This window comes from Nerophis ophidion, linkage group LG06 (assembly GCF_033978795.1).
Source record: "Nerophis ophidion isolate RoL-2023_Sa linkage group LG06, RoL_Noph_v1.0, whole genome shotgun sequence".
Lineage (NCBI taxonomy): Eukaryota > Metazoa > Chordata > Actinopteri > Syngnathiformes > Syngnathidae > Nerophis > Nerophis ophidion.
The window spans coordinates 27,986,470-28,005,786 of record NC_084616.1 but is presented as its reverse complement, the minus strand read 5'-3'; the positions used below and the strand labels follow the sequence as shown (position 1 = coordinate 28,005,786).

Here is a 19,317-nt window from a genome sequence, read left to right as displayed (position 1 = left end):
AAACAACGGCAAGTGGCGCAATGTAAAACGCGTCTGACTACGGATCAGAACGTTCTAGGTTCGACTCCTGGCTAGCTCAGTAAGCTTTTGTACTTTAAACCAAAGTCAAAGTTCCGTATGTTAATTTGCTATAGCAAGAGTGATCAACAGCTGTGATCATATAGTGGTTAGTACTCTGTGTTGTGGCCGCAGGAACCCATGTTCGAATCCGGGTCACAGCAACAAAGTTGCTTACAGTGGGTCTTTTAGTGTGTTATCTAAAAGTATTTCTTTTTGGACATTATGTTGTTAAGCGGAATAACAATGAAAAGCTACAGTATTGCCTCGTGCTCCTGATGTGTTGTTCAAATTGCAATTTTAAGACATCGTATAGTGGTGACGTCTCAACTAGTGAGCTAAGGTTGAGTCACATAGCCTCGTTAGCGCAGTAGGTACCGCGTCAGTCTCATAATCTGAAGGTCGTGAGTTCAGTCCTCACACAGGGCATGTGCTTTTTGTTTCAGAAGTTGAAATCCCTTCATTGTCACTGTTCAAAGAGGAATTGTGATTTATTGGGGGAATTTTGTCTATTATTCAAAATCCCTAGTGCCATTAGCTCGATCCTCACACGGGGCAGTCATGTTTCTTTTCAGTGTGTTTGAGTTCCTTCATGGTCACTGCATTGTCAGTGTTTAACCCCTTTTGCCAGAGTCAACAATCTACGTGTCCAGTGTTACTCACCAGAACAGCTTTAAAAAGGGCTAGTGGCTGACTACGGATCAGAAGATTCTAGGTTCGACTCCTGGCTAGCTCGGCAAGCTCTAGTACTTTAAACCAAAGTCAAAGTTCCATATGTTAATTTGCTATAGCAAGAGTGATCAACATCTGTGATTGTATAGCTGTTAGTACTCTGCGTATTTGCCGCAGGAACCCCTGGTTCGAATCTGGTTCACAGCAACCAAGTTTCTTGCAGTGTGTCTTTTTGTGTGTTAACTAAAAACATTTATTTTTTGACATTAGGTTAAGTGGAATAACAATGAAAAGCTACAGTCTAGCCTCGTGCTCCCGATGTGTTGTTCAAATTGCAATTTTTAAGACATCGTATAGTGGCGACGTAACGACTGGTGAGCTACATCTGTTTTCATGGCCTCGTTAGCGCAGTAGGTAGCGCGTCAGTTTCACCTTCCCTTTATTTCAAAAATCCTCGAAAAAATTGTTGCAGAGCAGTTAAATGAACACTTAGCGTCTAACAATCTATGTGAAACCTTTCAATCCGGTTTCAGGGCAAATCACTACGTAGACAGCCCTCGCAAAAATGACTAATGACCTATTGCTAACGATGGATTCTGATGGGTCATCTATGTTGCTGCTCCTCGATCTTAGCGCTGCTTTCGATACCGTCGATTATAATATTTTATTAGAACGTATCTAAACACGAATTGGTATGTCAGACTTAGCCCTGTATTGGTTTAACTCTTATCTTACTGATAGGATGCAGTGTGTCTCCCATAACAATGTGACCTCGGACTACGTTAAGGTAACGTGTGGAGTTCCCCAGGGTTCGGTCCTTGGCCCTGCACTCTACAGCATCTACATGCTGCCGCTAGGTGACATCATACGCAAATACGGTATCAGCTTTCACTGTTATACTGATGACACCCAACTGTACATGCCCCTAAAGCTGACCAACACGCCGGATTGTAGTCAGCTGGAGGCGTGTCTTAATGAAATTAAACAATAGATGTCCGCTAACTTTTTGCAACTCAACGCCAAAAAAACGGAAATGCTGATTATTGGTCCTGCTAGACACCGACCTCTATTTAATGATACAACTCTAACATTTGACAACCAAACAATTAAACAAGGCGACACGGTAAAGATTCTGGGTATTATCTTCGACCCAACTCTCTCCTTTGAGGCACACATTAAAAGCGTTACTAAAACGGCCTTCTTTCATCTCCATAATATCGCTAAAATTCGCTCCATTCTGTCCACTAAAGATGCTGAGATCATTATCCATGCGTTTGTTACGTCTCGTCTCCATTACTGTAACGTATTATTTTGGGGTCTCCCCATGTCTAGCATTAAAAGATTACAGTTGGTATAAAAAGCGGCTGCTAGACTTTTGACAAGAACAAGAAAGTTTGATCACATTACCCCTGTACTGGCTCAGCTGCACTGGCTTCCTGTGCACTTAAAATGTGACTTTAAGGTTTTACTACTTACGTATAAAATACTACACGGTCTAGCTCCATCCTATCTTGCCGATTGTATTGTACCATATGTCCCGGCAAGAAATCTGCGTTCAAAGGACTCCGGCTTAGTAGTGATTCCCAAAGCCCAAAAAAAGTCTGCGGGCTATAGAGCGTTTTCATTTCGGGCTCCAGTACTCTGGAATGCCCTCCCGGTAAAAGTTCGAGATGCCACCTCAGTAGAAGCATTTAAGTCTCACCTTAAAACTCATTTGTATACTCTAGCCTTTAAATAGACTCCCTTTTTAGACCCGTTGATCTGCCGTTTCTTTTCTTTTTCTCCTATGTTCCACTCTCCCTTGTGGAGGGGGTCCGGTCCGATCCGGTGGCCATGTACTGCTCGCTTGTGTATCGGCTGGGGACATCTCTGCGCTGCTGATCCGCCTCCGCTTGGGATGTTTTCCTGCTGGCTCCGCTGTGAACGGGACTCTCGCTGCTGTGTTGGATCCGCTTTGGACTGGACTCTTGCGACTGTGTTGGATCCATTATGGATTGAACTTTCACAGTATCATGTTAGACCCGCTCGACATCCATTGCTTTCCTCCTCTCCAAGGTTCTCATGGTCATCATTGTCACCGACGTCCCACTGGGTGAGTTTTCCTTGCCCTTATGTGGGCCTACCGAGGATGTCGTAGTGGTTTTTGCAGCCCTTTGAGAGACTAGTGATTTAGGGCTATATAAGTAAACATTGATTGATTGATTGATTGATAATCCGAAGGTCGTGAGTTCAATCCTCACACGGGGCATGTGTTTTTTGTTTTAGCGGGTTGAAATCCTTTCATTGTCACTGTTCAAAGAGGAACTGTGATTTTTTGAGGGGAATTTTGTCTATTATTCAAAATCCCTAGTGCCATTAGCTCGATCCTCACACGGGGCAGTCATGTTTCTTTTCAGTGAGTTTGAGTTCCTTCATGGTCACTGCATTGTCAGTGTTTAACCCCTTTTGCCTGAGTCAATAATCTACGTGTCCAGTGTTACTCACCGGATCTACTTAAACAAGGGGTAGTGGTGCAAAGGATAAAGTGTCTGTCTACGGATCAGAAGAATCTAGGTTTGACTCCTGGCTAGCTCGGCAAACTTTTGTACTTTAAACCAAAGTCAGAGTTTTGTATGTTAATTTGCTATTGCAATATTGTTCAACAGCTGTGATCGTATAGTGGTTAGTACTCTGCGTTGTGGCCGCAGGAACCCCGGTTCGAATCCGGGTCACAGCAACCAAATTACTAGCTGTGTGTCATTTTGTGTGTTAACTAAAATATTTCTTTTTTGACATTAGGTTAAGTGGAATAACAATGAAAAGCTACAGTCTAGCCTCGTGCTCCCGATGTGTTGTTCAAATTGCAATTTTTAAAACATCGTATTGTGGCGACGTAACGACTGGTGAGATACATTTGTTTTTATGGCCTCGTTAGCGCAGTAGGTAGTGCTTCAGTCTCATAATCTGAAGGTCATGAGTTCAATCCTCACACGGGGCATGTGTTTTTTGTTTTAGCGGGTTGATATCCCTTCATTGTCACTGTTCAAAGAGGAACTGTGATTTTTGGGGGGAATTTTGCCTATTATTCAAAATCCCTAGTGCCATTATCTCGATCCTCACACGGGGCAGTCGTGTTTCTTTTCAGTGAGTTTGAGTTCCTTCATGGTCACTGCATTGTCAGTGTTTAACCCCTTTTGCAAGAGTCAATAATCTTCATGTCCAGTGTTACTCACCGGATCAACTTAAACAAGGGCTAGTGGTGCAAAGGATAACGCGTCTGACTACGGATCAGAAGATTCTAGGTACGACTCCTGGCTAGCTCGGCAAGCTTTTGTACTTTAAACTAAAGTCAAAGATCCGTATGTTAATTTGCTATAGCACGAGTGATCAACAGCTGTGATCGTATAGTGGTTAGTACTCTGCGTGTTGGCCGCAGGAACCCCTGTTCGAATCCGGGTCACAGCAACCAAATTTCTTGCAGTGTGTCTTTTTGTGTCTTAACTAAAAATATTTCTTTTTTTGACATTATGTTGTTAAGCGGAATAACAATGAAAAGCTACAGTCCAGCCTCGTGCTCCCGATGTGTTGTTCAAATTGCAATTTTTAAGACATCGTATAGTGGTGACGTCTCAACTGGTGAGCTACACTTGCGTTGGTAGCCTCGTTAGTGCAGTAGGTAGCGCGTCAGTCTCATAATCTGAAGGTCGTGAGTTCATTCCTCACACGAGGCATGTGTTTTTTGTTTTAGCGGGTTGGAATCCCTTCATTGTCACTGTTCAAAGAGGAACTGTGATTTTTGGGCGGAATTTTGCCTATTATTCAAAATCCCTAGTGCCATTAGCTCGATCCTCACACGGGGCAGTCATGTTTCTTTTCAGTGAGTTTGAGTTCCTTCATGGTCACTGCATTGTCAGTGTTTAACCCCTTTTGCCAGAGTCAACAATTTACGTGTCCAGTGTTATTTTCCAGAGTTGTGATCAAGGGCTAGTGGCACAATGAATAACGTGTCTGACTACGGATCAGATGATTCTAGGTTCGACTCCTGGCTAGCTCGGCAAGCTTTTGTACTTTAAACCAAAGTCAAAGTTCCGTATATTAATTTGCTATAGCAAGAGTGGTTTACATCTGTGATCGTATAGTGGTTAGTACTCTGCGTTGTGGCCGTTGGAACCATGGTTCGAATCCGGGTCATGGCAACCATATTTCTTGCAGTGTCTTTTTGTGTGTTAACTAAAATTATTTCTATTTCGACATTATGTTGTTAAGCGGAATAACAATGAAAAGCTACAGTCTAGCCTCGTGCTCCCGATGTGTTGTCCATCCATCCATCCATTTTCTACCGCTTATTCCCTTTCGGGATCGCGGGGGGCGCTGGCGCCTATCTCAGCTACAATCGGGCGGAAGGCGGGGTACACCCTGGACAAGTCGCCACCTCATCGCAGGGCCAACACAGATAGACAGACAACATTCACACTCACATTCACACACTAGGGCCAATTTAGTGTTGCCAATCAACCTATCCCCAGGTGCATGTCTTTGGAAGTGGGAGGAGGCCGGAGTACCCGGAGGGAACCCACACATTCACGGGGAGAACATGCAAACTCCACACAGAAAGATTCCGAACCTGGATTTGAACCCAGGACTGCAGGACCTTCGTATTGTGAGGCAGACGCACTAACCCTCCTGTCTCTGGCCATGCTCCCTCCACCCCAGCGGACGATGGCGTGGAACACCGCAGAGGCCACCACAGTGGATATGTTTCCATCCATCCATCCATTTTCTACCGCTTATTCCCTTTCGGGGTCGCGGGGGGCGCTGGCGCCTATCTCAGCTACAATCGGGCGGGAGGCGGGGTACACCCTGGACAAGTCGCCACCTCATCGCAGGGATATGTTTCTTTTACTTTTTATTCATAGCTGTATGAGTGTCTGGTTGTATCTGCTGCTTTAATGTCTTTAATGTCTGTCTTTTGTGTTCTCTCAATGTTTGATGTTTCCCTCTTACACACATGTAAGAGGGATGTGTTCTATGGCTATGAGTTGTTGTTTTTTTCCCTTGGCCTCAATCTGCACCCCCTCTTCAGGGCCCAGGCTAAGACTGATTTTTTTATTTTATTTTAAACTTCTATTTTATTCTCCCATTCCCCCCTTGTTTACCTTAATCTCATTTTTTTTGTAAGGGGCGCTGGAAGCCAGCAGACCCGTCAGCGATCCTGTTCTGTCTCCCTGTAATGTTTGTCTAATCTTGAATGGGATTGTGCTGAAAATTTCAATTTTCCTAAAGGAACTCTCCTGACGGAATAAATAAAGTACTATCTAATCTAATCTAATCTAACCCCTCTGCCACCGTGAAGCCCCCCGATGTGTTGTTCAAATTGCAATTTTTAAGACATCGTATAGTGGTGACGTCTCAACTAGTGAGCTAGGCTTGAGTCTGATAGCCTCGTTAGCACAGTAGGTAGCGCGTCAGTCTCATAATCTGAAGGTTGTGAGTTCGATCCTCACACGGGGCAGTCATGTTTCTTTTCAGTGTGTTTGAGTTCCTTCATGGTCACTGCATTGTCAGTGTTTAACCCCTTTTGCCTGAGTCAACAATCTACGTGTCCAGTGTTATTTTGCAGAGCGGGGTAAATCAAGGGCTAGTGGCGCAATGGATAACGCGTCTGACTGCGAATCAGAAGATTTTAGGTTCAACTCCTGCCTAGCTTGGCAAATTTCTGTACTTTAACCCAGAGTCAAAGTTCCGTATGTTAATTTGCTTTACCAAGACTGTTCAACATCTGTAATTGTATAGTGGTTAGTACTCTGCGTTGTGGCCGCAGGAACCCTGGTTCGAATCCGGGTCACAGCAACCAAAATACTAGCTTTGTGTCATTTTGTGTGTTAACTAAAATATTTCTTTTTTGACATTATGTTGTTAAGCGGAATAACAATGAAAAGCTACAGTCTAGCCTCGTGCTCCCGATGTGTTGTTCAAATTGCAATTTTTAAGACATCGTATAGTGGTGACGTAACGACTGGTGAGGTAATTATTTTTGCCATAGCCTCGTTAGCGCAGTAGGTAGCGGCGTCAGTCTCATAATCTGAAGGTCGTGAGTTCAATCCTCACATCGGGCATGTGTTTTTTGTTTTAGCGGGATGAAATCCCTTCTTTGTCACTGTTCAAAGAGGAACTGTGATTTTTGGGCGGAATTTTGCCTATTATTCAAAATCCCTAGTGCCATTAGCTCGATCCTCACACGGGGCAGTCATGTTTCTTTTCAGTGAGTTTGAGTTCCTTCATGGTCACTGCATTGTCAGTGTTTAACCCCTTTTGCCTGAGTCAGTAATCTTCGTGTCCAGTGTTACTCACCAAAACACCTTTAACAAGGGCTAGTGGCGCAATGGATAACGCGTCTGACTACGGATCAGAAGATTCTAGGTTCGACTCCTGGCTACCTTGGCAAGCTTTTGTACTTTAAACCAAAGTCAAAGTTCCGTATGTTAATTTGCTATAGCAAGAGTGTTCTACAGCTGTGATCGTATAGTGGTTAGTACTCTGCGTTGTGGCCGCAGGAACCCCGGTTCGAATCCGGGTCACAGCAACCAAGTTTCTTGCGGTGTGTCTTTTTGTGTGTTAACTAAAAATATTTCTCTTTTGACATTATGTTGTTAAGTGGAATAACAATGAAAAGCTACAGTCTAGCCTCGTGCTCCCGATGTGTTGTTCAAATTGCAATTTTTAAGACATCGTATAGTGGTGACGTAAAGACTGGTGAGCTAAACTTGCCGTCATAGCCTCGTTAGCGCAGTAGGTAGTGCGTCAGTCTCATAATCTGAAGGTCGTGAGTTCAATCCTCACGCGAGGCATGTGTTTTTTGTATTAGCGGGTTGGAATCCCTTCATTGTCACAGTTCAAAGAGGAACTGTGGTTTTTGGGCGGAATTGTGTCTATTATCCAAAATCCCTAGTGCCATTATCTCGATCCTCACACGGGGCAGTCATGTTTCTTTTCAGTGAGTTCGAGTTCCTTCATGGTCACTGCATCGTCAGTGTTTTACCCCTTTTGCCTGAGTCATCAGTCTACGGGTCCAGTGTTACTCACCAGATCAGCGTAAACAAGGGCTAGTGGCGCAATGGATAACGCGTCTGTGACTCCGGATCAGAAGTTTGTAGGTTTGACTCCTGGCTAGCTTGGCAAATTTTTGTACTTTAAACCAAAGTCAAAGTTCTGTATGTTAATTTGCTATTGCAAGAGTGATTGACAGCTGTGATCATATAGTGGTTAGTACTCTGCGTTGTGGCCGCAGGAACTCTGGTTTGAGTCTGGGTCACAGCAACAAAGTTCCTTGCAGTGTGTCTTTTTGTGTGTTAACTAAAAATATTTATTTTTTGACATTATGTTGTTAAGCGGAATAACAATGAAAAGCTACAGTCTAGCCTCGTGCTCCCGATGTGTTGTTCAAATTGCAATTTTTAAGACATCGTATAGTGGTGACGTCTCAACTAGTGAGCTAAGAACATTTCCCATAACCTCGTTGGTGCAGTAGGTAGCGCGTCATTATCGTAATCTGAAGGTCGTTAGTCCAATCCTCACACGAGGCATGTGTTTTTTGTTTTAGCGGGTTGGAATCCCTTCATTGTCACTGTTCAAAGAGGAACTGTGATTTTTGGGCGGAATTTTGTCTATTATTCAAAATCCCTAGTGCCATTAGCTCGATCCTCACACGGGGCAGTCATGTTTCTCTTCAGTGAGTTTGAGTTCCTTCATGGTCACTGCATTGTCAGTGTTTAACCCCTTTTGCCAGAGTCAACAATCTACGTGTCCAGTGTTACTTACCAGAGAAGCTTAAACAAGGGCTAGTGGCGCAATGGACAACGCGTCTGACTACGGATGAGAAGATTCTAGATTCCACTCCTGGCTAGCTCGGCCAGTTTTTGTACTTTAAACCAAAGTCAAAGTTCCCTATGTTAATTTGCTATAGCAAGAATGATCAACAGCTTTGATCGTATAGTGCAGGGGGGCCCACACTTTTTTTGCAGGCGAGCTACTTTTCAATTGACCAACTCGAGGGGATCTACCTCATTTACATATATCATTTATATTTATTTATTTATGAAAGAGACATTGTTGTAAACAAGTTAAATGTGTTTAATGATAATACAAGCATGTGTAACACATATAGATGTCTTTCTTTCACAACGACAGGAATATAAGTTGGTGTATTACCTGATTCTGATGACTTGCATTGATTGGAATCAGACAGTAATGATGATAACGCCCACATTTTCAAATGGAGGAGAAAAAAAGTTATCCTTTCTGTACAATACCACAAGAAAGTGGTTGGTTTTTGGCATCTAATTCATCCAGCTTCCATACACTTTACAAGAAAAACATTGGCAGCAAATTCCGTAGCTTGCTTGATTGACATTCACGGCACCCGAGGTTCTTGTGAGATGACGCTGGCTGCTGCCAGTTCATTATCATGAAAAAATGACAGAGGAAGGCGAGAAACACTTATTTCAACAGACTTTCGCGCCGTCCCTTCCGTCAAAACTCTAAAGGCCGACTGCACATTTCCTATCTTCACAATAAAAGCCCTGCTTCATGCTGCCTGCGCTAACAAAATAAGAGTCTCGGAAAGCTGGCGTGCACAAGTGATGTGCACGCCAGCTTTCTGAGGGATCGCTTGCGCACGCCACTTTTCCGAGACTCTGTATTTAGTTAACGCAGGCAGATGACGTAGGGCTTTTATTGTGAAGATAGGAAATGTGCAGTCGGCCTTTAGAGTTTTGAAGGTAAGGTACGGCGCGAGAGTCTGTTGAAATAAAAAGTGTTTCTCGCCTTCCTCTCGGTCATATTTTCATAATAATGATCTTGCAGCAGCCAGCGTCATCTCACAAGACCCTCCGGTACCGTGAATGTCATTTAAGTGACGTCTTGGTGAAGATTGATGATCACTAATTTTTAGGTCTATTTTTTTTAAAAGCCTGGCTGGAGATCGACCGACACACCCCCCGCGGTCGACTGGTAGCTCGCGATCGACATAATGGGCACCCCTGGTATAGTGGTTAGTACTCTGTGTTGTGGCCGCAGGAACCCTGGTTTGAATCTGGGTCACAGCAACAAAGTTTCTTGCAGTGGGTCTTTTAATGTGTTATCTAAAAATATTTCTTTTTTGACATTATGTTGTAAAGACATTATGTTGTTAAGCGGAATAACAATGAAAAGCTACAGTTAAGCGGAATAACAATAACAATGAAAAGCTACAGTCTATAACAAGGAAAAGCTACAGTCTAGCCTCGTGCTCCCGATGTGTTGTTCAAATTGCAATTTTCAAGACATCGTATAGTGGCGACGTCTCAACTAGTGAGCTACATATGCTTTCATAGACTCGTTAGCGCAGTAGGTAGCGCGTCAGTCTCATAATCTGAAGGTCGTGAGTTCAATCCTCACACGAGGCATGTGTTTTTGTTTTAGCGCGTTGGAATCCCTTCACTGTCACTGTTCAAAGAGGAACTGTGATTTTTGGGCGGAATTTTGTCTATTATTCAAAATCCCTAGAGCCATTAGCTCGATCCTCACACGGGGCAGTCATGTTTCTTTTCAGTGAGTTTGAGTTCCTTCATGGTCACTGCATTGTCAGTGTTTAACCCCTTTTGCCAGAGTCAATAATCTTCGTGTCCAGTGTTACTCACCAAATCACCTTAATCAAGGGCTAGTGGCGCAATGGATAACGTGTCTGACTACGGATCAGAAGATTCTAGGTTCGACTCCTTTTGTACTTTAAACCAAATTCAAAGTTCCGTATGTTAATTTGCTGTAGCAATAGTATTCAACAGCTGTGATCGTATAGTGGTTAGTACTCTGCGTTGTGGCCGCAGGAACCCCGGTTCAAATCCGGGTCACGGCAACCAAATTTCTTTTTGTGTGTTAACTAAAAATATTTATTTTTTGACATTAGGTTAAGTGGAATAACAATGAAAAGCTACAGTCTAGCCTCGTGCTCCCAAGCTGTTGTTCAAATTGCAATTTTTAAGACATCGTATAGTGGCGACGTAAAGACTGGTGAGCTAAACCTTCAGTCATGGCCTCGTTAGCGCAGTAGGTATCGCGTAAGTCTCATAATCTGAAGGTCATGAGTTCAATCCAAACACGGGTCATGTGTTTTTTGTTTTAGCGGGTTGAAATCCCTTCATTGTCACTGTTCAAAGAGGAATTGTGATTTTTTGGGGGGAATTTTGTCTATTATTCAAAATCCCTAGTGCCATTAGCTCGATCCTCACACGGGGCAGTCATGTTTCTTTTCAGTGAGTTTGAGTTCCTTCATGGTCACTGCATTGTCAGTGTTTAACCCCTTTTGCCAGAGTCAACAATCTACGTGTCCAGCCTTATTCACCAGAACTGTTCAGACAAGGGCTAGTGGCGCAATGGACAACACGTCCCACTACGGATCAGAAGATTCTAGGTTCGACTCCTGGCTAGCTTGGCAAGCTTTTGTACTTTAACCCGGAGTCAAAGTTACGTAGGTTAATTTGCTGTAGCAACAACAGTTTACATCTGTGATAGTATAGTGGTTAGTACTCTGCGTTGTGGCCGCAGGAACCCTGGTCCGGCCACAACAATCGCGTTTCTATCAATGGGTCTTTTTGTGTGTTAACTAAAAATATTTCTTTTTTGACATTATGTTGTTAAGCGGAATAACAATGAAAAGCTACAGTCTAGCCTCGTGCTCCCGATGTGTTGTTCAAATTGCAATTTTTAAGACATCGTATAGTGGCGACGTCTCAACTAGGGATCTTAGAATGACTTCCATAGCCTCGTTAGCGCAGTAGGTAGCGCGTCAGTCTCATAATCTGAAGGTCGTGAGTTCGATCCTCACACGGGGCAGTCATGTTTCTTTTCAGTGTGTTTGAGTTCCTTCATGGTCACTGCATTGTCAGTGTTTAACCCCTTTGGCCAGAGTCAACAATCTACGTGTCCAGTGTTACTCACCAAAGTGGCTTGAACAAGGGCTACTTGCGCAATGGATAACGCGTCTGACTACAGATCAGGAGATTCTAGGTTCGACTCCTGGCTGGCTCGGCAAGCTTTTGTACTTTAAACCAAAGTCAAAGTTCCGTATATTAATTTGCTATAGCAAGAGTGTTCAACAGCTGTGATCGTATAGTGGTTAGTACTCTGCGTTGTGGCCGCAGGAACCCCGGTTGAAATCCGGGCCACAGCAACCAAGTTTCTTTTAGTCGGTGTAAACAAAAAATATTTTTTTTAATGACAACATTTTGTTAAGTGGAATAACAAAGAAAAGCTACAGTCTAGCCTCGTGCTCCCGATGTGTTGTTCAAATTGCAATTTTTAAGACATAGTATAGTGGGGACCTAACAACTGGTGAGTTTAACCCACTTCAGTAGCCTCGTTAGCGCAGTATGTAGCGCGTCAGTCTCATAATCTGAAGGTCGTGAGTTCAATCCTTACACGAGGCATGTGTTTTTTGTTCATTGTCACTGTTCAAAGAGGAACTGTGATTTTTGGTGGAATTTTGTCTATTATTCAAAATCCCTAGTGCCATTAACTCGATCCTCACACGGGGCAGTCATGTTTCTTTTCAGTGAGTTTGAGTTCCTTCATGGTCTCTGCATTGTCAGTGTTTAACCCCTTTTGCCAAAGTCAGTAATCTTCGTGTCCAGTGTTACTCACCATGTCTGCATAAACAAGGGCTAGTGGCGCAATGGATAACGCGTCTGACTACGGATCAGGAGATTCTAGGTTCGACTCCTGGCTAGCTCGGAATTCTTTTGTACTTTAACCCGGAGTCAAAGTTACGTAGGTTAAGTTGCTGTAGCAAAGTGAGTGGTAGCTGTGATAGTATAGTGGTTAGTACTCTGCGTTGTGGCAGCAGGATCCCTGGTTCGATTCCGGGTCACAGCAAATAAGTTTCTATCAGTGGGTCTAAAAATGTTTATTGTTTGACATTATGTTGTTAAGTGGAATAACAATGAAAAGTTACAGTCTAGCCTCGTGCTCCCGATGTGTTGTTGAAATTGCAATTTTTAAGACATCGTATAGTGGTGACGTCTCAACCAGTGAGCTAAGGGTGAGTTGCATAGCCTCGTTAGCGCAGTAGGTAGCGTGTCAATCTCACAATCTGAATGTCGTGAGTTCAGTCCTCACACGAGGCATGTGTTTTTTGTTTTAGCGGGTTGGAATCCCTTCATTGTCACTGTTCAAAGAGCAATTGTGATTTTTGGGCGGAATTTTGCCTATTATTCAAAATCCCTAGTGGCATTAGCTCGATCCTCACACGGGGCAGTCATGTTTCTTTTCAGTGTGTTTGAGTTCTTTCATGGTCACTGCATTTTCAGTGTTTAACCCCTTTTGCCAGAGTCAATAGTCTACGGGTCCAGTGTTGTTCTCCAGAGCGGGATAATCAAGGGCTAGTGGCGCAATGGATAACGTGTCTGACTACAGATCAGAAAATTCTAGGTGCGATTCCTGGCTAGCTCGGAGTACTTTTGTATTTTAACCCGGAGTCAAAGTTACGTAGGTTAATTTGCTGTTCCAAAATGTTTGGTAGGTGTGATCGTATAGTGGTTAGTACTCTGCGTTGTGGCCGCAGTAACCCCGGTTCGAATCCGGGTCATAGCAAATAAGTCTTAGCAGTGGGTCTTTTTGTTTGTTATCTAAAAATATTTCTTTTTTGACATTATGTTGTTAAGTGGAATAACAATGAAAAGCTACAGTCTAGCCTCGTGCTCCCGATGTGTTGTTCAAATTGCAATTTTTAAGACATTGTATAGTGGAGACGTAAAGACTGGTGAGCTAAACCTGCTGTCATGACCTCTTTAGCGCAGTAGGTAGCGCGTCAGTCTCATAATCTGAAGGTCGTGAGTTCAATCCTCACACGGGGCATGTGTTTTTGGTTTTAGCGGGTTGAAATCCCTTCATTGTCACTGTTCAAAGAGGAATTGTGATTTTTTGGGGGAATTTTGCCTATTATTCAAAATCCCTAGTGCCATTAGCTCGTTCCTCACACGGGGCAGTCATGTTTCTTTTCAGTGAGTTTGAGTTCCTTCATGGTCACTGCATTGTCAGTGTTTAACCCCTTTTGCCAGAGTCAACAATCTACGGGTCCAGTGTTATTTTCCAGAGTCAGGTAAATAAGGGCTAGTGGCGCAATGGATAAAGCGTCTGACTACGGATGAGAAGATTTTAGGTTCGACTCCTGGCTAGCTCAGCAAACTTTTGTACTTTAAACCTAAGTCAAAGTTCCGTATGTTAATTTGCTATAGCAAGAATGATCTACAGCTGTGATCGTATAGTGGTTAGTACTCTGCGTTGTGGCCGCAGGAACCCAGGTTCGAATCCGGGTCACAGCAACCAATTTTCTTGCAGTGTGTCTTTTTGTGTGTTAACTAAAAATATTTATTTTTTGACATTATGTTGTTAAGCGGAATAACAATGAAAAGCTACAGTCTAGCCTCGTGCTCCCGATGTGTTGTTCAAATTGCAATTTTTAAGACATCGTATAGTGGTGACGTCTCAACTAGTGAGGTGAAGATGATTACCAAATCCTCGTTAGCGCAGTAGGTAGCGCGTCAGTCTCATAATCTAAAGGTCGTGAGTTCGATCCTCACACGGGGCATGTGTTTTTTGTTTTAGCGGGTTGAAATCCCTTCATTGTCACTGTTCAAAGAAGAATTGTGATTTTTGGGGGGGAATTTTGTCTATTATTCAAAATCCCTAGTGCCATTAGCTCGATCCTCACACGGGGCAGTCATGTTTCTTTTCAGTGAGTTTGAGTTCTTTCATGGTCACTGCATTGTCAGTGTTTAACCCCTTTTGCCAGAGTCAACAATCTACGTGTCCAGTGTTACTCACCAGCAGAGGTGGGTAGTAACGCGCTACATTTACTCCGTTACATTTACTTGAGTAACATTTGGGATAAATTGTACTTCTACGAGTAGTTTTTATGCAACATACTTTTACTTTTACTTGAGTATATTTATAGAGAAGAAACGCTACTTTTACTCCGTTCCATTTATCTACATTCAGCTCACTACTCGCTACTTTTTTTTCATCGATCTATTAATGTTTGTTTTCGTTAATGACGGAGCTTCAAAGTAGAATCTACGCATGCCTGCGTTTCACCAATCACATGCAGTCACTGGTGACGTTGGACCAATCAAACAGAGCCAGGCGGTCACATGACCCGACTTAAACAAGTTAAAAAACCTATTCGGGTGTTACCATTTGGTGGTCAATTGTACGGATTATGTACTGTACTGTGCAATCTACTAATAAAAGTTTCAATCAATCAATCAAAAGTGTAAAGGAAAAAAGACACTTTTTATTTCAACCGTACTTCCCGTTAAAAGCCTAAAGACTGATCGCACAGTTCCTGTCTTCGCAATAAAAGTGCCGCTCCATCACGCCTGCGCTAACAAAATAAGAGTCTCCGAAAGCCAGCGCAAACAAGCTAGCAAGCCACGGAGTTTGCCGCCAATGTATTTCTTGTAAAGTGTATAAAAACGAATATGGAAGCTGGACAAATAAGATGCCAAAAAACAACGACTTTCAGGTGGTATTAGACAGAAAAGAGGAACTTTTTTTCTCCTCCATTTGAAAACGTGAACGTCTGATTCCAATCATTGCAAGTCATCAGAATCAGGTAATACACCAACTTATATTCTTGTCTTCATGAAACATAGGAATCTATCTGTTAAACATGCATGTATATTCATTAAAACACCTTCAACATGTGAACAAAAACGGCAAAATAAATAATTATAAATTATATACTGTATATATATATATATATATATATATATATATATATATATATATATATATGTGTGTGTATAAATGATTTGTGTTTGTATGTATGATATGTGTGTGTATGTACCGTATTTTCCGCGCTATAAGCCGCACCTAAAAACCACAAATGTTCTCAAAAGCTGACAGTGCGGCTTATAACCCGGTGCGCCTTATATATGGATTAATATAAATATTTATTTTCATAAAGTTTAGGTCTCGCGACTACGGTAAACAGCCGCCATCTTTTTTCCCCGTAGAAGAGGAAGCGCTTCTTCTACGGTAAGCAACCGCCAAGGTAAGCACCCGCCCACCTGGAAAGAGGAAGCGCTTCTTCTTCTACGGTACGCAACCGCCAAGGTAAGCACCCGCCCCCGTAGACGAAGAAGCGCGCGGCAAATTCGATTCATTTCATTTGTGTGTTTCTGTAAAGACGACCACAAAATGGCTCCTACTAAGAGACACGCGTACAACGCAGAATTCAAACTCAAGGCAATAAGTCACGCAGAAGAACACGGAAATAGAGCAGCAGCGAGAGAATTCGACATAAATGAGTCAATGGTGCGTAGGTGGAGGAAGCAACAAGATGACCTGCGCCAAGTAAAGAAGACAACACAGAGTTTCCGAGGGAACAAAGCAAGATGGCAACAGTTGGAGGACAAATTGGAACAGTGGGTTGTTGAGCAGAGAGCAGCAAGCAGAAGCGTCAGTACCATCACTATTCCAATGAAGGCAACAGCGCTAGCAAGCGAACTTCACTTGGATGATTTTAAAGGTGGTGCTTCTTGGTGTTTCCGCTTCATGAAAAGACGCAATCTCTCCATCCGCACACGGACTACTATTTCACAGCAACTGCCAAAAGACTTTAAAGAAAAGCTGGCTACTTTCCACGCATACTGTAAAAACAAGATAGCTGAAAAAAAGATCCGGCCAGAGCACATTATCAACATGGACGAGGTTCCACTGACTTTTGATATTCCTGTGAACCGCACTGTGGATAAAATGGGAGCACGCACGGTAAATATTCGCACCACAGGGAATGAGAAGTCGTCCTTCACTGTGGTTCTAGCTTGCCATGCTAATGGGCAGAAACTTCCACCCATGGTGATATTTAAAAGGAAGACCTTGCCAAAAGAAAACTTCCCAGCCGGCGTCATCATAAAAGCTAACTCGAAGGGATGGATGGATGAAGAAAAGATGAGCGAGTGGTTGAAAGAAGTTTTCGTGAAGAGACCGGGTGGCTTTTTTCACGCAGCTCCGTCCCTGTTGATTTACGACTCCATGCGTGCCCACATCACAGATGGTGTCAAGAAACAAGTAAAGCACACTAATACAACACTCGCCGTCATTCCGGGTGGATTAACCAAAGAACTCCAACCACTGGATATTGGTGTCAACAGGGCATTCAAGTCTCGACTGCGAACGGCGTGGGAACAATGGATGACCGAAGGCGAACACACCTTCACTAAAACAGGGAGACAGCGCCGGACGACATACGCCAACATCTGCCAGTGGATTGTGAATGCCTGGGCGGATATATCGGTCTCAACTGTGGTCCGAGCTTTCCGGAAGGCAGGATTCATGGAACTGCCGGACAACAACAGCGACACTGACTCTGATGACTTCGACGAGACGGAGCCCGCCATTTTGGATGCCGTATTCGCCCAACTTTTTAATTCAGACACCGAAGAAGAAGAATTCGAGGGATTTATTGATGAGGAATAACTTCTGAAAGTGAGTTTTAAATGTTTATTTTGTGTGCTGTGACCTTAACGTTCGAGCAACGTTGAGTTATTGATGTTGCTATTGCTCTGCAATATTTTGAGTGTTACTATTGTGATTGCACATTTGCACATTATATTTTGAGCGTTACTATTGTTGTGATTGCACATTTGCACATTATATTTTGAGCGTTACTATTGTTGTAATTGCACATTTGCACATTACATTTTGAACGTTACTATTGTGATTGCACATTTGCAGATTATATTTTGAGTGTTACTATTGTTGTAATTGCACATTTGCACATTATATTTTGAGTGTTACTATTGTGATTGCACATTTGCACATTATATTTTGAGCGTTACTATTGTGATTGCACATTTGCACATTATATTTTGAGTGTTACTATTGTTGTAATTGCACATTTGCACACTGGTTTGTATTATTAAAGTTTGACTGACCTATCTGACTGTTTTTTTGACATTCCATTTAGCGCAGCGTAGGCGCGGCTTATGACCCGGTGCGGCTAATAGGTTTACAAAGTTTTAAAATATGCCATTCATTAAAGGTGCGGCTTATAACACGGGGCGGCTTATAGCGCGGAAAATACGGTATATATGAGGTAGATCACCTCGACTTGGTCATTTATTAAGTAATTGATAAACATTGAAAAACTTATTGGGCTGTTACCATTTAGTGGTCAATTGTATGGAATATGTACTGTACTGTGCAATCTACTAATACAAGTTTTAATCAATCAATCAAATCAATCAATGCCTACTGAGCCTATGGTGCTGTTAAGTTATTGTGGCTCAATTTGCCATTTGTTTCATTTTATTTTAATGTACTATTATTTAATATATATTATTGTTTTAGTTGCTTAAGAGATATTCCTGGCTCTGAATTTGTTCATTGCTATTTTTATGTTTTTGTGCATTATTTTTTGCCGTAATCAGATTACTCATCAGTTACTCAGTACTTGAGTAGTTTTTTCACAACATACTTTTTACTTTTACTTGAGTAATAAATCTCTAAAGTAACTGTACTCTTACTTGAGTACAATTTCTGGCTACTCTACCCACCTCTGCTCACCAGAGTGGCTTGAACAAGGGCTAGTGGCGCAATGGATAACACGTCTGACTATGGATCAGAAGATTTGAAGGTTCGACTCCTGGCTAGTTCAGCAAGCTTTTGTACTTTAAACCAAAGTCAAAGTTCCGTATGTTAATTTCTATAGCAACAGCGTTCAACAGCTGTGATCGTATAGTGGTTAGTACTCTGCGTTGTGGCCGCAGGAACCCCGGTTTGAATCCGGGTCACAGCAACCAAATTTCTTGCAGTGTGTCTTTTTGTGTGTTAACTAAAAATATTTCGTTTTTGACATTAGATTAAGTGGAATAACAATGAAAAGCTACAGTCTTGCCTCGTGATCCCGATGTGTTGTTCAAATTGCAATTTTTAAGACATCGTATAGTGGTGACGTCTCAACTAGTAAGCTAAGATTGATTCCCTTAGCCTCGTTAGCGCAGTAGGTAGCGCGTCAGTCTCATAATCTGAAGGTCGTGAGTTCAATCCTCACACAAGGCATGTGTCTTCTGTTTTAGCGGGTTGGAATCCCTTCATTGTCACTGTTCAAAGGGGAATTGTGATTTTTGGGCGGAATTTTGCCGGTTGTTTAAAATCCCTAGTGCCATTAGCTCGATCCTCACACGGGGCAGTCATGTTTCTTTTCAGTGAGTTTGAGTTCCTTCATGGTCACTGCATTGTCAGTGTTTAACCCCTTTTGCCTGAGTCAATACTCTACGTGTCCAGTGTTACTCACCAGATCACCTTAAACAAGGGCTAGTGGTGCAATGGATAACCCGTCTGACTGCGGATCAGAAGATTCTAGGATCGACTCCTGGCTAGCTCGGCAAGCTTTTGGACTTTAAACCAAAGTCAAAGTTTCGTATGTTAATTTGCTATAGCAAGAGTGATCAACAGCTGTTATCGTATAGTGGTTAGTACTCTGCATTGTGGCCGCAGGATCCCCGGATTGAATCCGGGTCACAGCAACCAAAATGCTTGCAGTGTGTCTTTTTGTGTGTTAACTAAAAA

General features: G+C 42.7%; 1 protein-coding gene and 16 non-coding genes across 20 annotated transcripts in view; 16 read left to right on the top strand and 1 right to left on the bottom strand.

The window, feature by feature from the left end:
- scube3 (signal peptide, CUB domain, EGF-like 3) overlaps positions 1-19,317 on the bottom strand; it is a 269,267-nt gene that overhangs the window by 122,708 nt on the left and 127,242 nt on the right. The gene's annotated exons all lie outside the window — the stretch shown is intronic.
- On the top strand, positions 3,374-3,445 carry trnah-gug (transfer RNA histidin (anticodon GUG)). The gene has a single exon. It is a non-coding gene; the product is annotated as a tRNA-His (tRNA).
- trnam-cau (transfer RNA methionine (anticodon CAU)) lies at positions 3,634-3,706 on the top strand. The gene has a single exon. It is a non-coding gene; the product is annotated as a tRNA-Met (tRNA).
- On the top strand, positions 4,367-4,439 carry trnam-cau (transfer RNA methionine (anticodon CAU)). Its single transcript has one exon. It is a non-coding gene; the product is annotated as a tRNA-Met (tRNA).
- On the top strand, positions 6,148-6,220 carry trnam-cau (transfer RNA methionine (anticodon CAU)). Its single transcript has one exon. It is a non-coding gene; the product is annotated as a tRNA-Met (tRNA).
- trnam-cau (transfer RNA methionine (anticodon CAU)) lies at positions 6,751-6,824 on the top strand. Its single transcript has one exon. It is a non-coding gene; the product is annotated as a tRNA-Met (tRNA).
- On the top strand, positions 7,220-7,291 carry trnah-gug (transfer RNA histidin (anticodon GUG)). Its single transcript has one exon. It is a non-coding gene; the product is annotated as a tRNA-His (tRNA).
- Positions 7,484-7,556, top strand: trnam-cau (transfer RNA methionine (anticodon CAU)). The gene has a single exon. It is a non-coding gene; the product is annotated as a tRNA-Met (tRNA).
- trnam-cau (transfer RNA methionine (anticodon CAU)) lies at positions 10,079-10,151 on the top strand. The gene has a single exon. It is a non-coding gene; the product is annotated as a tRNA-Met (tRNA).
- On the top strand, positions 10,529-10,600 carry trnah-gug (transfer RNA histidin (anticodon GUG)). The gene has a single exon. It is a non-coding gene; the product is annotated as a tRNA-His (tRNA).
- Positions 11,505-11,577, top strand: trnam-cau (transfer RNA methionine (anticodon CAU)). The gene has a single exon. It is a non-coding gene; the product is annotated as a tRNA-Met (tRNA).
- trnam-cau (transfer RNA methionine (anticodon CAU)) lies at positions 12,098-12,170 on the top strand. Its single transcript has one exon. It is a non-coding gene; the product is annotated as a tRNA-Met (tRNA).
- Positions 12,402-12,474, top strand: trnar-acg (transfer RNA arginine (anticodon ACG)). The gene has a single exon. It is a non-coding gene; the product is annotated as a tRNA-Arg (tRNA).
- On the top strand, positions 12,794-12,866 carry trnav-cac (transfer RNA valine (anticodon CAC)). Its single transcript has one exon. It is a non-coding gene; the product is annotated as a tRNA-Val (tRNA).
- Positions 13,524-13,596, top strand: trnam-cau (transfer RNA methionine (anticodon CAU)). Its single transcript has one exon. It is a non-coding gene; the product is annotated as a tRNA-Met (tRNA).
- On the top strand, positions 14,257-14,329 carry trnam-cau (transfer RNA methionine (anticodon CAU)). Its single transcript has one exon. It is a non-coding gene; the product is annotated as a tRNA-Met (tRNA).
- On the top strand, positions 18,735-18,807 carry trnam-cau (transfer RNA methionine (anticodon CAU)). The gene has a single exon. It is a non-coding gene; the product is annotated as a tRNA-Met (tRNA).